Consider the following 16698-nt stretch of genomic DNA (forward strand, 5'->3'; position numbering starts at 1 on the left):
TTACCTCTTTGTAACATATACCTCAGATGGCTTTAAACACCATGTTCTATTCTCTACACCTAACTAACCTATTCATTTATCATGTATACAGACCTTACTGCCCTGTAACTGACCCTAGGCAGGTGGGTCTGGCCCTTGAGTCATGGATCTGCTCGAGGTTTCTTCCTATTTGTATCTCCAATTCCTATTCCTATTTCTTCCTATATGTATCGCCAAATATTGATGGAAAACAGAATAGGGCCAAGGACTGATCCCTGGGGTACACCCAACGTGTTATATATAACTGGAGAGAGTGACTAAATCCAGTCCCCATTCATTTAAATGGACCATGCTAAGCTAGCTACTTCAGCCAAAAAAAATGAAATTGACTGCAGCTATCTTTATGAAAATGGCATTTCATGGGTGTTGACATGCGACGTAAGAAACTTGTGGATAGCTGGGAATTTTGCTGCACCCAGTGTGAATTTGCAGCTTGTTAAACCTAGGCTACATTTGCAGGCAGACGAAATGAAGCCTATGCAAATTAAACTTACCGATAGAGGTGCACATCCCTCGGGTATTGTGGTTCGAGCAGGCATTTCAAGAGTCTGCAACTGTTGTTGAATATTTGGCTTTTGCCTCGACTGACAGCCTGACCATTTAAATGGAACGCATAGCCTAATCATCATGTTGCAACTATCCCCCACAAACTCACTACATGTTATGATGCTTACTTTAGTTCCTCCAGTTTGCAGTTTTGATGAGAAAGTGCAGAACATAAAATATCTACTCCTGAGTCCAGCAGCTCATTGTGACTCAGATCCAGCCGTCCGAGACTTGAGGACTGTGCGGTCAGGGCGAAGACCAGATGGGGACAGCTCTTCTCTGTCAGCTTACAGTCAATCAGCCTGAAACAGCGTTAAACATCTGAATATTAAATCACCAATTTTCTACTCACACACACACACATTGCCCCACACACACAGTCTCTACTCTCTCTCTCCAACACACTCACAGAGAGAGAGAGAGAGAGAGAGAGTTAATCAGCTACAATTCGACCATGAAGACAAAAGAACACTAAGCCAGTGTTTCCCAAAGTGTGGGCTGTCGAAGTCTTGCAGATGGGCCGCGAGAGGTAGCCATACATTCATTTATTCATTTTCAATTTTGTATTTGAGGTTGACATACTTTAAAAGTTAATGATTACATAGTTCAAATTCAAAACATAGAGATATTAAGCCTATTCATTAAAGTAACATTCATTTGATGTTGATCCAGAACATATTTAATGGGGTTATCATTGACAGAGCAGTGGTATAAGTAAAGTATATAAGTATATATACTTTTTTGATCCCGTGAGGGAAATTTGGTCTCTGCATTTAACCCAATCGGTGAATTAGTGAAACACAAACAGCACACAGTGAACACACAGTGAGGTGAAGCACACACTAATCCCGGCGCAGTGAGCTGCCTGCTTCAACGGCGGCGCTCGGGGAGCAGTGAGGGGTTAGGTGCCTTGCTCAAGGGCACTTCAGCCGCGGCCCACTGGTCGGGGCTCGAACAGGCAACCCTCCGGTTACAAGTCCAGAGTGCTAACCAGTGGGCCATGGCTGCCCAACCAGTGGGCCACGGCTGGTTGTCAGGTAGAAAAAATAAAAAAATAGTTGTTAACGTCTCAAGCAAATCAAAATATCACAGTGAACCAGTGAAGAGTACCCTCAGTGAGTACTCCGGCTAATTATGAATAAATAAATGTTTGGGGGGGGGCGGGGGCGGCGCAGAAGATTTTCAGAATTGAAAATGCAGTGGGAACCTCTGCTCTAAAAAATCTGGATCTGGTGGATAAGATGAGTTGGCTTGTAAAAGTCACCAGCAAAGTCATTGGGATTAATCAAGTGCAGTTCTCTTACCATGTCCTGCACTGACCATCCTCTGTACGCAATGTTTTTTCCCCCAGGATGGTAGGGGAAGGTACCGCCTTTTTCGCCTCTGATTGGCTAGAAGGGCTCTCGCCCGATTGGTTATCTGATGGCTCGCACTTTCACACGCTTTTCTTAGTATTGTTGAATTGACTTTTTTACTCCTGTAAAGACTATCAAAACAGACTGACAGCCGGCCATGAACACGTGAGATGATGTTTCATGGCCATATCAAATAACCAATCGGGCGAGAGCCTTTCTTGCCAATCAGAGGCGAAAAAGGCGGCACCTTCCCCTACCATCCTGGGGGGAAAAATATCGCCTCCTGTACAGGGAGTTTATGCTTCTACCTTCAGGAGGAGGATACAGGGTTCCTACCCACAGGACAGATAACTTCAAACTCACCTTTGCCTGTATTGCAATTAATGGGGCCAATTTCAGTTTGGGACAACTCGGTGAAAACAAAATACATGGGCAACAGATGTGAATTCAAAAATGACACCGAATATTTGGCTGGTAGTTTGCAGGGGTGCTCACTCTATTCTATTCAGATTCTAACATTTGGCATTTTATCTAGCTCATCAGTATAGTTGTATGACATTTTCCTTGAACGAATACAACCACATGGTTTGGTTTCCACAGACTGTGCTTTATGGAGGAAATTATGACAAACTTTTATCCTCCATCTTCTCATGTTGTGATGTAATGTTTTTTAGTCCCTGTGATCTATCAGGTATGTGTCTTTGATGTTTTATTTCGGTTTTTAGATATTTATATTTTACCTCCACCCCTGGTCCCTTACCAAAATTTCACCCATTCTCATCTGGTCACCCTAGTCCCTGTGCTTGTAGAAAGTGTTTCTCTACATCAGAACCACAATCTTCGTTATTAATTTATTTTTCCGCGAGGTGTACGGTATGCAGCCCTGCTACATCCACACTTGGGAGAAGACAGCCTGGGAGAAGCTCTATCTGAATCTGAATATGAAGTGTTTGGTTCCAAAACACTATATCTACATTTTGAAAAACATTAAAAAGTTATTTCAGGTCAAATTGAAGTTGTTTTGATGGAGTAAAGATAAATAGAATAAAATAACCCATTACAATCCTACTGAAATGATTATGAGAATTTTTTTTAATAAAATTATTTATGAAAATTCATTAAAATGGTGGATATGGCGTTTTCATATTGTAACGATTTGATAGCGACACACACAGTTGTCCAATCAAAAGGTTTATTAGCTGAGAACGAGAGCAGGGACACAGACACAGAACACAATACACACGGAGCAGGTCAAGTACACACACACTACACATACAGGGGAGGACGCAGCCCCCCACACAAAAAGGATCAGACACGAGGGAGAACTAAAAGGGAAACATGTCACAATAAAGACGCTAACATTACACTCAAAACTAAGGAGAAATACAGACATAAACCCCAAATGTTCACCCCTGTATCCCAGCATGCCCTGCGTGGGAGAACGCTAACAATGTCTTGTGCGCCGACGTTACAATATGTTCATAGATTCGTATATGCACCCACACAGTATGTCCCCTTGCTGACGTTAACATTAAGGCCTCTCACACAACTGACGGCTACATAACCACTCAACTACTACACTATGCCTTGCAAGACAACCCAACCTAATTAACTAACACACAGTAAGTCTAGCACTATTTCCATTGAGCTTGCATGAGGTTGGCTATCAAATTAACATGAAAATCCACACTCATATCAGTGTGACGGCTTAGGCTGAAACGCGTTTCTGTTAATGGACGTGGTCAAATCGGGAGTGCGGGTTTTAATGTTAATTGGATATTATTTCTAACTCCCACCTGAAGTTGAGCACGCCAGCATCACCACTAACACAAGCTGTTGGCTGTCCCTATGTTTGTAGATTTGTTTCATATTCTCTAACTTTTAAAACAGTTCACTTTTCAACCATTGCTGGCAGCCACTGAATCACCAGTGAGTTACAAGTGTCTTTTCCTACATTTTAGCAGGGCCTTTACACAGCCTGCGAGAAACATAAATTGAATCCCAGTCACCATCCACTACTATCACAAACATACACACACATACACACACACACACACACTGTGTGTTACTTACTCAGCTGATGTGGATGTTGTGACCACTGGCACCAGCTTCTGAAGAACATCATCTGGACTGAGGAGTTCAGTCTGATCTTTCCCCGGTATCTTTATGTACTCCTGCAGGTCAAACTCAGCCAGCTGCTCTTCTGACATCTCAAACTTAAATCTCTTAGTCTGCCAAACTCCTAGTAAGAGAGTGTTTATATACAGTTTTCCTGATCTCCTGTCAATGACCTCCACTACAGCATAGTGATTCAGCTCATTCAGACAGTAGTACAGATTGATCCCTAAGTAGTACTTCTGATCTCGGATCTTCTGTTTGACATACTGGACAGTTTGCTCTGAGCTATCTGATTGGCTACTGCTGTTTGGCAGTAGGTTCTTTAAGAGACTCTGATTGGACTTCAGTGAGAGGCCCAGAAGGAAGCGGAGGAAAAGGTCCAGGTGTCCATACAAACTTTTTAAGGCCAGTTCCACTGCGGTCTTGTGTAGGTCATGAAGGGTTGCAGCTCTGAACAGAGCAGAGAGCTGAGAGGGGTCTTGTTCATCGGGCATGTGTCTCTTGCTGAAGCAGAGGAACACATACAGAGCTGCAAGAAACTCCTGGATGCTAAGATGCACAAAGCTGAACACCTTCCCCTGGTTAAGCCCTGACTCTTCTCTGAAGATCTGAGTACACACTCCTGAGTACACTAATGCTTCTGTGACATCAATGCCACACTCTCTCAGGTCTTCCTCATAAAAGATCAGATTGCCTTTGTCCAGCTGTTGGAAAGCCAGTTTCCCCAGTTTGAAAATCACCTCTTCATCTGTCTCTTTTCTCTCTGTGTACTTGACATGTTTCATGCTCGTCTGAATGAATAGGAAGCGTGTGTACATTTGAGTTAGAGTCCTTGGCATGTCTTCACTCTCTGATTCTTCTGATGTTCTCACTACAACAGTGGCTGAAATCCAGCAGAAGACTGGAATGTGGCACATGATATAGAGGCTCCTGAAAGACTTCAGGTGTGTGATGGTTCTTTTGGCCAGGTCCTCATCACTGATTCTCTTCTTAAAGTACTCATCTTTCTGTGGGTCATTGAATCCCCTTATTTCTGTCACCCGGTCCACACACTCAGGAGGGATCTGATTGGCTGCTGCTGGTCGGGTGGTGATCCAGAGGAGAGCAGATGGAAGCAGATGTCCCATGATGAGGTTTATCAGCAACACGTCCACTGAGGCTGGCTCTGTCACATCACAACACTTCAGGTAGGAGTAGAAATCTAGAGGAAGTCGACACTCATCCAGACCATCAAAGATGAACATGACTCTGTGTGCTGAACTGGTGAAGATTCTTGGATCTTTTATTTCTGGGAAGAAGTGTTGAATAAGATCCACCAGACTGAGTTTCTTCTCCTTCATCAGGTTCAACTCCCGGAAAGGAAGAGGAAATATGAAGTGGATGTCCTGATTACCAGTTCCTTCAGTCCAGTCTAGAATGAACTTCTGCACAGAGACTGTTTTTCCGATGCCAGCCACTCCCTTTGTCAGCACTGTTCTGATGGGTTTGAGTTGTCTGTCTAAAGGCTCAGAGATTATGTCTCTCCTTTTCCGCTCATCTTCCAGTACGGGCTTAAAGAGGTCACTGAATTTGATTGATCTATCTTGTGCTGCTTCCCTCCCGGACTCTCTCACTATCTGTCTGACCTCATGTTGATCATTGACCATACCTCCTCCCCCCTCTGTGATGTAGATGTTTATGTAGATATCACGGAAGAGTCTACTGTCTCCCTGTTGTGGGAGTCCTTCAATCATAAACTGAAACTTCTTCTGCAGGTGGGATTTGTGGATCTGTTGACATCTGTGTGAAAGCAAAAACACAAAAGTATAATAGGTGGAATTTCAACCAATGTCACTCCAACGACACCCTTAGCAAAGAGAAGATTATGGAAGTGTACTGTACTGAAGTGTACTGTTCTGTACTGGTCTACTTATTTTGAACTATTGAAGTATACGTAAAACTTACTTTCTCGCCCATTTCAGAGTCCCTGCCTTGACATAGCGTCTCCCTATACATATTGCTGGTATATATAATGTACTTGTAGCCAGAGACTGATCTTTGAGATCAGTCTTTACTCAGAACATTTACAAGTATACCACAACCGCATTTATACTAGTAAACTTGCTACATAAAGTAAACTATGGAATTATACTTCAACTTATGCACTTAAGTTTACTTACAATGCAATGAACTTTAAGTTTTTTTTATAAGGGCTGCCTACAGGGACCAGGTTATTTTTACAGTTTAACCCTTAGAACCCTAGACTGTTTTAAGGGCATTTTCACTACCTTTAGTTAGAAGTATTTATCCTGGTCCTGGTAAGTGCCATACACACATGCTATATATTGTTTTTTTTTCCAGCAGAGTCTAGGCTACCCAGATCTGCCACATGTCATGTATTAATACTTGCATTGATTTAATTTAAATGCATGGATTCCAGTTGCTGCTACTGGAAGAAACTGAAATCCATGCATTTCCACATAATTATTTTTGGAATCTGATCCCTTATCATACCTGTTCATTCTTACTTGTCGCTCAACTTATCGTGACTGAATTCACGATGGCTGCAAACGCTAAACTTCGTGAAGATACTGTCTGTATAAATCGTCTTGTAAGTAAACTACCAGTGCTTTTTCAATGTCCCGTTTTAAATGTCAGGGCCCTTGGAAGTCTACCAATGAAGTGTGGAGATACATTGAGCCTCGTAAATGGTGTAAAACAGTGATTTATTTGCATGGCTAGGCCGATGCCGAAGCACCACCATTGAAAAAGCTGTTGGTAGCATCGGCTAACTAGCGCCAGATTTGAGTGCAGGGGACAAGCCAAGATGGGCTAGAAGACATACGTTCACACTCGGTATCATGTTTCAACACACTTTAGGTCAATATCACACCGGAATTCTCCTTTAAATCCAACAAACTAGCTATAGGCTAGATGAACATTCAAGCACTAGTCTAATCATAGATAAGGTTTCAGTGAGCCTAATAACTATAAGGTCACTGTAAGTGTTATCCAACGGAAAGAAAGTGGTATAAATTGCAGTCATTCATCGCTTCAGTAATTGGCAGAAGGTCTTCTGTACACATTGTGGAACTTCTCCTGTCATCACGTCCTGCTATGAATTTTAATGAGTTTTAATTTTTGTTGATAGTATGTTGTGATATCAGTAGTTAATGTCCCCATGTTTCAATCATAATGATATAGACAACTTGCAAATGATATGAAATATCCTACATGCATATAAGTGATAGCCTGGGAATACAAATACCAACTTTCGGCAAATTTGGGATTTGCTCTGCAGGTCGGTCTAGCCAACAGGCCATTGAAGCCCCTTTCCAATGTCCCTAAAACACATGGATGTATATTTCTTTGGAATTGAGTAAACAACTGCATTTAAAACCTTCGTTTACAAGATTGCTACACTTCTAAAAATGAATTGGTAAGAGTTTAATGCACCAAGTTAAGTTTCATTTAACTGCTAGTTACACCCCTGATGGAAGTCGTAAGTCAATAAACCTTTTCAGACCCACTCTCAATCTGAATGGAGTTATGCGGTCTGGTGTCAACGTGGCTAGAACTGTGGCACGTACTGTATGAGCAAAAAATCAGAATTGGGGTCTCATTTAACTGACGGTGAAAACATAGGATGGGAGTTTTCTGTTTATCAGTTATGTGCACACACAATTCTGTACCCACACACACACACACACACAAACAAACATCTTAAAGATCAGGGGCCATATTCACAAAGAATTTTAAGGCTAAAAGTAGCTCCTAAGTGGCGAATTTAGGAGAAACTCCTAAAAATAATGGGCGTGTCACTCCTAACTTTAGGACTCCTAATTATTTTCACTAAAAGTAATTCACGAAGCATTTTAGACCTAAAAGTAGCACCTAAGTCTGGGACAGCTTAAAAGAAGTCGAGAGGACTCCTAACTCACTAAGACCTATTCACAAACAGCTTTTTGTGGCATTTCAAGTTGCGATGTTTTGAAATGGGTATGCGGCAACAGGAGCTTCCAATCGCGAGGGAACAATTTTGCATTGTAGGCATAAAAGGGATGCTATAACGCCACCAACAACAACTAAAACTACTCATTGTCAACATGTAAATTAAATGTAACATTTCATTGTGAATCAAATTAAAATGTTCTCCTCTTTGCAAACGTAGGCATATGGTGACAGATTAATTTAATAATGTTGCAAAGATAGCCTAGCCTACTGCATCAATCCGTAGGCCTATGTTTCATTAGTCTACTAGGCTATTTGTTTTGCCTTACTCTTTATTCATTTAGGCTAGGCCTTTTTATTCAGTTATTCATCATCATCTTCCATCCTTCGCACTACTTGTGTAGCGCACGCATTCTCAGACCTGTCACCCATCACTCATCATCGTAATGGAGGTGTTTGGAATCATTCCCGCGTTACAATCATCAGCCAATCAAGGTGGTCACTTCAGTCAAGCTCGTGCATGAGTAATGACGTCATCGTTGTCATTTTTCCTTACTAAGAGTAGGTCTGAAAGGCTTTGTGAATAACTTTTAAGAGAAAACTCCTAGCTAAAATCTTTTAGTGCGATTTAGGAGTACTCCTAGTGGTAAGATAAAAGGCTTTGTGAATACGGCCCCAGAAACATTATCTTACTGTCCAGTAGAAGAATCTTCCTCTTTAAAGGTGATTGGCTGATCAATGGATTTATCGCTCTTCATGGACACACTAGGTGTAGGAGAGTGTGACCTCTTCTGCTTCTTCTTCTTTGAACTACGGTTAAAAATGAACATACATCATATAACACACCATGTAAAACTCTAACACACTCACACACACACACACACACACACACACACAACCCCCATCCCCACATTAACTCCTCACACTCTTCACTGACATCTCCACATTAAAAGTGTGAGCTTCCCTGCAACCTTTAGCCTAGCTGTCTACAGAAAACCAGCCTTGCAATATGCTCTCCTCAAATTGCTTTGCGACAATTGTGAAATAGTCTACTATTTGTATGAAATCCCGAATATGTGATAGGATCTGGGAAAACCCCAGTGAAATGATGGTGAAATTTCAACAATTTAAAGTATCAGTATGTAGGAAATAATGGAAAATAAATTGTAACCATTCCAAAAATGATCACCATATGTTGTCAGAGAGTAAGGAAACACGATCAATTGAAGTAATGGCTTATTTGACAACATTACTATAACCCGTAAAACCCCGTAAAACCCATGAAAAAAATGAGTTACGGGGCGGAATCTCTTGGAATAATGTTTTGAATGATTAATTCTAGAATAGCGTATTAATAATGGGCTGGCGTGTCGTCCTATTTGTGTTGCCAAATTAGCAAAGACCAACTGTCAACTTGCTGTCAGTTGTAGAATAGAATATAGAATAGAATAGAATAGAATAGAATATCTTTATTTGTCATTGTCACAGGTACAACGAAATTAAGTGCATTCCTTGCAAGTGCAAAAGTAGCAATAAATAAGTGAAAAAGTCACTATGGACATAAAAGGACATAAAAAAGTGCATAAAAACTTTACACCCCACACATATCCCACCCATACACATCCACATTCATAAAATGTAAAACATAAAGCTATGCTATGGTAGCACCGTTCAGTGAGATGGCTGTTGGGTAGAAACTGTTTCTTAGCCTATTTGTCCTGTTTATGGATCTGTATCTCCTGCCTGATGGCAGTAGTTCAAACAGTTTGTGACCGGGGTGTGATGAGTCTTTCAGGATGGAATTGGCCTTTTTGAGGCAGTGGGAACGGTGCTGTTCATCCAGAGAGGGAAGAGGGCAGCCGATGATTTTCTGTGCTGCCTTAATGACCCCCTGGAGCCTCTCCCTCTGTGCCACAGTGCAGCTTGTGAACCAAACACAGAGGCAATATGTCAAAATACTCTCAATTGAGCAGCGATAGAATGACACCAGCAGCTTTTGAGGGATGTTGTCCTTCCTGAGAACTCTCAGGAAGTAAAGTCTCTGCTGGGCCTTCTTCACTAGCCCAGTGGTGTTGATGCCCCAGGTCAGGTCCTCCATGATGTTGACTCCCAAGAAGCAGAAGTCTGTGACCCTCTCCACACAGTCCCCCCCCCCCACGAGAGGCAGGCAAATTTCCAAAATTAAAACAAGAAACAAATTAAGTGGACATTGAGTGGACATCGGAGGAGCTTCCTGAGATGGCAACATCTTCATCAAACGAAGAATATCAAGTCTGACGCAGAGCTGGCCATATTTCTCCACGACAGGTAGCCTAGGCTAAACTTCATCTGCATCGCTAACTTCAGCTAAATATGTTACGTTGGTTAGAAAGGTATTTTTTGTTTTCATTGTTTCCGTAATGTGTAGCTGGGTCATGGTTGGAGAAACGTTAAAGCAGCTGCAGGTCAACTAACATTAGCTAAGTCTTAATTAACGTTACATCTGGCAACCCAAGTGGCTCGTGTCTGGTAGTCTTGAGAACGTTCACCAGTGTTTTGATTTTGGCCTACAGAACGTTCGGTAACAATCCTACAAATCGCTCCTTTAAGATTCTGATACCATCCTAGCAACATCCTAGGGTATCCAAGATATTGCTAGGATGGTATCAAGGGTGTTGCTAGGGGACAGTATCCAAGATGTTGTTAGGATAGTACCAGAATCTTAAAATGGTCACATTTCACCAGAGAGGGTTGAAATGGAACAGTAATCAAGGATTTTTGATTTCACCATGTGATGGGTTTTCTCAGATCTCATCACATATTACCTTGTCAGTTGACATGGTTCTTCGGAAATTATCTTTGGCAGTTTGTAAACAAATTCACACATACCATGTCCAGGCGTAAGGATCTTAATGGTACTTAGGAAATTTGTGGCCTTTGGTGCTTCCCTACATTCTAGCTGCAGTGTATATCCTTAGCAATATGCTATATACAGTATTTCATTTTTGTTTGGGGGCAGGCTGCCCCACTTTGTTTGTTTGTCGTTTTCAAAGCCTGGACTGCCTACAGAGACCACATTTTTTTAACAATGTACTCACAGAATGGGCAGCTAGCGGTCGTGAGGAGATGATAGCTAAATGTGACAAAAAATGCTAGATGGGCTTGAAATTACTTAAAATCACTGACTGCACCTTTAAGCTTCCCACCCTGAGCATGACGTCTGAGAACAATCGCCACCGGATGAATATAATCCACTGGGTGGATGTTATACCCCAAAATACACCCAGTATTAATAAAGAACTACCATTTGGGGAATTACACTCATTTTCCACCTCCCCTTGAGTTAAACAATTGATTTTTACCTTTCTCCAGTCCATCCAGCTATTCTCTGAATCTGGTGATACAACTTTTTGCTCCAGCCTAGCATAGATCATTGAATCAGATTAGACCATTAGCATCTCGCCTGCTAGCATCACGTTTAAAAGTGACTAAGATTTCCGGTAATTTTCCTTTTTAAAACTTGTCTCCTCTCAAGTTAGAAAGTGTAATAAGACCAACGGAAAGTGAGCATTGCCATTTTCTAGGCTGATGACATGGAACTATACTCTCCTTCCGGCGTAGTAATCTAGGAACACCATGGGCGCAGCAGCACAACGATATCACGCAGCACCTGAAAATAGTCCCCGTAGGCTAACTTCCAGCAACAAGGTTGATCTGCAGCAGACGAATTGGTTACTGGTCAGCCAGTGTGCCGAACTCAGTTGTGCAGTTACAAACTCACTCCGTCCACCACTGCACTAAAGTTAAAGGAAGGAGGTCTGTGTATTTATCTGAACAACACATGGTGCGATGATGTGACAGGCTGTACACTGTATAAGCATTGTTCACCAGATATGGAACTGTTACTGTTGAAATGCTGACCCTTCTATTTATCTGGGGAATTCAGTGCTGGGTTTTTAGTCGCTGTTAACATCCTACACAGCAACTCAGCTTACGCCATCATCAGCCTTCATCCAACTACACACCCTTCATAATCACTGGAGACTTCAATCATCAATTTACGAACAGTGCTACCAAACTACTACCAGCCGTTCCACCAGAGATCGTAATACTCTGGATTGTACACAGTAACATCCAGGATGCCTACAGAGCTGTACAATGCACCCAGTTTTGGGTCTAAAAATCACATCTCACTGTTCTTGTATCCAGCTTACATTCAAAAACTCATTCAGACCACTCCTGTGAGGAAACAAATTATTGTCATAAACTCTTATCCCCAGATATTGGCAGCATCATGCTAATCAGATTCTCCCACACAGACTGGGATATCTTCAAGGCAGCATGCCATACAAAAGGACTCTTGTGATCATAGAGTAATATGCTGATTATGTATCTGGTTATATGAGCACATGTACTGTCGCCACCAGATCAGAGGCCGTCAGGTACACCACATGCTGCAAGCTCACGTTTAGATCAGGCAACGAGGAGGAGTAAAAGACAGGAGAAATCTAGTGCTGGGCAGTATACCTGTCTTCCTGGTGCACTGGGCAGGATTTTTGCACTGGTGTGGAATTTTCACATACCGGCACACCATTCGGATGTAACGTTACGCTGGTAAAATAGTGTAACCACTATTTGCCTGCAAGGCCATGCAGTGAGATTCCATTTATTGAGTTGCTGAGGGTATTGGTTTTGTACCTCCTGACTGTCAGGACGGTCCAGGGCAGACACACTACTCCATTCCCAACAGAAAGCATCCACTCTGAGAAAGAGGTGTCTCTCAAGACATGGCTATCTAATTAGCACCTTTGATACACAATTAAATTTAAATGTCAGACTGGTACTCACCTCTGATCAGCAGGAGTAACTCCTGCTTTAAAGTGGAGTGGTTCCCCTATGGACCGGTCAGTTTTCATGGACATGCAGCTCGGCACAGGAGAAGATGAACTCCTCTGCTGAATGGGACTGTATCACACACACACACACACACACACAGGGTTCTCCTTTACAGTATATGTACAATGCACACATGAACAGAGTAATCACAAGTGTGTCTTACGCTGCCACGTTGTGGCAACATGGTGGTGCTGCAACGTTCACTACATCAACTAGCATGCAGAGGAAATCACCTTTGATACACAATTAAACTTCTGGAAATGTCAGACTGGTACTCACCTCTGATCAGCAGGAGTAACTCCTGCTTTAAAGTGGAGTGGTTCCCCCATGGACCGGTCAGTTTTCATGGACATGCAGCTCGGCACAGGAGAAGATGAACTCCTCTGCTGAATGGGACTGTATCACACACACACAGAAAAAAGAGAGGGTTCTAATCCTTCACGTGATGTGTGCGTGATATCTGTAGGATACTACTCTGCGAGCAAATCAATAGAGAAGAAGGGGTCTGAATTTGGCTATCAGCTTCATTTAATGCAGGAAGTGAAGAAGGTGAGTTTTAAGCAGCAGCCAAAGGTAAAATTACGTAACAGCAACACTGGTTAAGTCCTGCATGCCAAACTAGATAGGCCTACATTTCCAATATCCGACAGTCAACAAGGTAACATTTTAGACCCATCTCGTCTCTTTAACGAAAACAAATATATATTTAATCACAGTTTTGTTATCATCTATTTTAGTTTGTCAACGTCTTGTCTTAGTCATGGAAAAAAGGTTGTTGACGAACATTTTTCGTCATACTATTCGTTAACGAAATTAACACTGCTTCGTCCAACTGTCAGTGGAGATTGATTGATAGATAGGGTGTCTATGTCAGTTTATTTAAAATTTCTTTTACTGATGTTTCATAGAATTTAAAAGCTACTTTGCTACATTAAATGTGTTTCGGAAGGGGACATTATAACTGATATTATTAATTATAACAGACTGACATTTTTCCCATTGTGATGAAATCCTGAGGTAATAACCACCAAATATGCCCGCAAATATGATCATTATGAGCAACAGTCCTGCTTTAATTAGCCGACCGGAGATAATCGGCTGTGTTTTGGCGCGATTTTGTTAGCTTATATATCTGTGAGGACAATGCCAAGCTACCCACGGCCAATTGGTAGAAAGAACGGATTGGAACAGAGTGGTAGAGGAAACAGAGTGGCAACACTCCCATGAGACAGTGAAAAAAAACTGTACTGTTGAAATGCTGACCCTTCAATTTGCCTGGGGAATTCAGTGCTGGGTTTTTAGTCGCTGTTAACATCCTACTACACGCTTACTCCATCATCAGCACTCGTCCAACCACACACCCTTCATAATCACTGGAGACTTCAATCACTGCAATTTACGGACAGTGCTACCAAACTACTACCAGCTGTTCCACCAGAGATATAATCCGTAATACTCTGGATTGTACACAGTAACATTCAGGATGCCTACAAAGCTGTACAATGCCCCCAGTTTGGAGTCTCGGTATATCCAGCCGCTCAGTGGTCAGGAAGGCGGTGCAAACTCCCACTGGCCCAGCAAAAACATCTACATTTTTTTTTCGTTCCCTCTGCAATAACCACATTGAACGAAATAAAATAGACACTACACAGTCAGTTGCTGTTTTGACAACTGGCCCAACACTAATGACTTAGGCAATGAACTGATGCCTAATTGTGTTAGGGCAAAAGACTCTTAAACACAAAACCTGCAGAATGCATTCTGATCAACATGGCATTTGCAATTGATAATGTAAAAACCAGCAGACAATTGTACACAATTGCATGGATGTGTCGTAATTACATACAAATATATCATAATTATTATTATTTACTGTTGTCTTACCACAGAGGTTCATCATGGTCCTCTTCTTCACTGGAACTCATTTTAGGTTAACACGTCCTGGGGTCTCCCTCTGCTGGTCTTACACTGGAGCACGTATCAAAATACTGTACACAGAATGCGATACAAGGACAGACATACACAAATCACATAACACTTTTAAACAGTCATGAGTATGATTTCATTTTCATACCATAATCAAACTCTGGATGTCAATGTGTATTTATTTATTTATTTATTCATGGATATATCACACAGAACATTGCAACATTGTAGCATATGACAGAGGTGGCTTTTAGCTAGATGGATGACAGCAGGCTAAGTAAAAGCGATGTTTCAAAGCTAAAGTTCATCAGAATCTTGGGATACGCCCGCTTGACAACGGGAGAGATATAACTAACGACTGGCCTTTGGCCGTAGCAACCATCCATTTAGAACTAGTAACGGCAGTTTGTCTTGTGAGTTGAGAAATTAGTTGATGTGTCGGAAGAAATTAGTTCTACAAACAAGACAGTTTTAGCGATTAAAACGTTTAAATTGTAACAGGAAATGAACACAACGCAAGTGGCAACAGTGGAATAATGGACTCCACGGTGGTCTGTTCACAGAAGTTAATGCACACTACGCTTCGCGTCGGGGCCGTTTTACAACCTCGACCGTGCATTAACTTCTGTGAACAGACCACCGTGTCGTCCATTATCCCTTACGTAATGCAATAGGCAAATCTGTTCTCCAAAATGGCTGACATCGCCTATGTCTAAGACTGAAACAACGAAACATATAACAAAAGATAAAATGGAGGTAGCATTCTACACAAATGTTTCCACTGATGGTGTGTATAAATAAAAAAAATGTTTATATAATATACTGTATATAATTTTATATATATATATATATATATATATATATATATATATATATATATATATATATATACACACGCACTGGCAGACAAATGTAGGCTACTTGTTTTCAGGATGGCTTGAAATGAGTCAAACTATTCTTAAATTAATTCAAATGATTTTACAAGAAAACGCTAGGTAAGTGTCTTTATATGGAGAACAATACCATATAAAGACACTTTCATGTATTCATCATAATTTTTTTTCATGTTAGATTTTATTAGATAAGCAGTTTTTGCAGTGTAACACATCAATGAGAACTCCAAATTCTAAATTCCACAGAACCCTCAATGAAAGCGCAAGCTACATCGTAGCACTGGCAGGAGAAATTCTCTAGCGCTGCCTTCTGCTGACAATTAAGCCATTGTGGCACTTGTGGTCCAAACGATTAATTATTTATAGGCCTATACTTTGTCCAATACGTTTTTTTTTTATATATATTCACAACGTAAAGCCTGAATAATATTAGCCTACTTCATGAGTGTTCACACAGAGACACAGTCCAAAAAGGGACATTGGGAGTATTTTCTGAGAGGGGGGTGGGGTATTAGCTGGGGTCTGGGGATGTGTTGTGATATGACCAAGATGCCAGTCATTTTGCGATATCGACTGTCCGAAAGCACTGGCAGGAGAAATTCTCTAGCGCTGCCTTCTGCTGACAATTAAGCCATTGTGGCACTTGTGAACTGCTTATCTAATAAAATCTAACATGAAAAATATAGCCGCAAGCGGCAATGGCGGGCCTGAGCACCTGCGGGCCGCAACCCGTGACATGTCGGAATCCAACAAAGCACCGACGTAGTGCATTTGTGAAATGTACATATTTGATGCGTGGGCTATTTGTTTTTGTATTTTATTTTCTGCCACATGTACCTGCTTGGCCAGGTGGGGCGCAATGCAAGGCAGGCCCATTGGGTGTCGTCATCATCATAATATATATTAACCTGAGAAATTTCAGCCCATTCATTTTAAGCAAAGAACATTTCTGATACACTTTTTGGTTGGCCAGATGGTTGCGCTATGTTAGACATGGAAATTAGACATGTGAATAT

At 41.5% G+C, this 16698-nt stretch overlaps 4 protein-coding genes across 3 annotated transcripts in view; 3 read left to right on the forward strand and 1 right to left on the reverse strand.

Annotated features, from left to right (window-relative positions):
* LOC121718854 (zinc finger protein 665-like) overlaps positions 1–16698 on the forward strand; it is a 1212449-nt gene that overhangs the window by 524092 nt on the left and 671659 nt on the right.
* The window catches only part of LOC121718796 (NACHT, LRR and PYD domains-containing protein 3-like), an 800724-nt gene that overhangs the window by 471671 nt on the left and 312355 nt on the right, over positions 1–16698 (forward strand). The gene's annotated exons all lie outside the window — the stretch shown is intronic.
* LOC121718792 (protein NLRC5-like) overlaps positions 1–16698 on the forward strand; it is a 787595-nt gene that overhangs the window by 373074 nt on the left and 397823 nt on the right. The window lies entirely within an intron of this gene.
* LOC121718816 (NACHT, LRR and PYD domains-containing protein 3-like) overlaps positions 1–16698 on the reverse strand; it is a 95767-nt gene that overhangs the window by 12014 nt on the left and 67055 nt on the right. The gene's annotated exons all lie outside the window — the stretch shown is intronic.

Source organism: Alosa sapidissima, chromosome 9, assembly GCF_018492685.1.
Source record: "Alosa sapidissima isolate fAloSap1 chromosome 9, fAloSap1.pri, whole genome shotgun sequence".
Classification (NCBI taxonomy): domain Eukaryota; kingdom Metazoa; phylum Chordata; class Actinopteri; order Clupeiformes; family Clupeidae; genus Alosa; species Alosa sapidissima.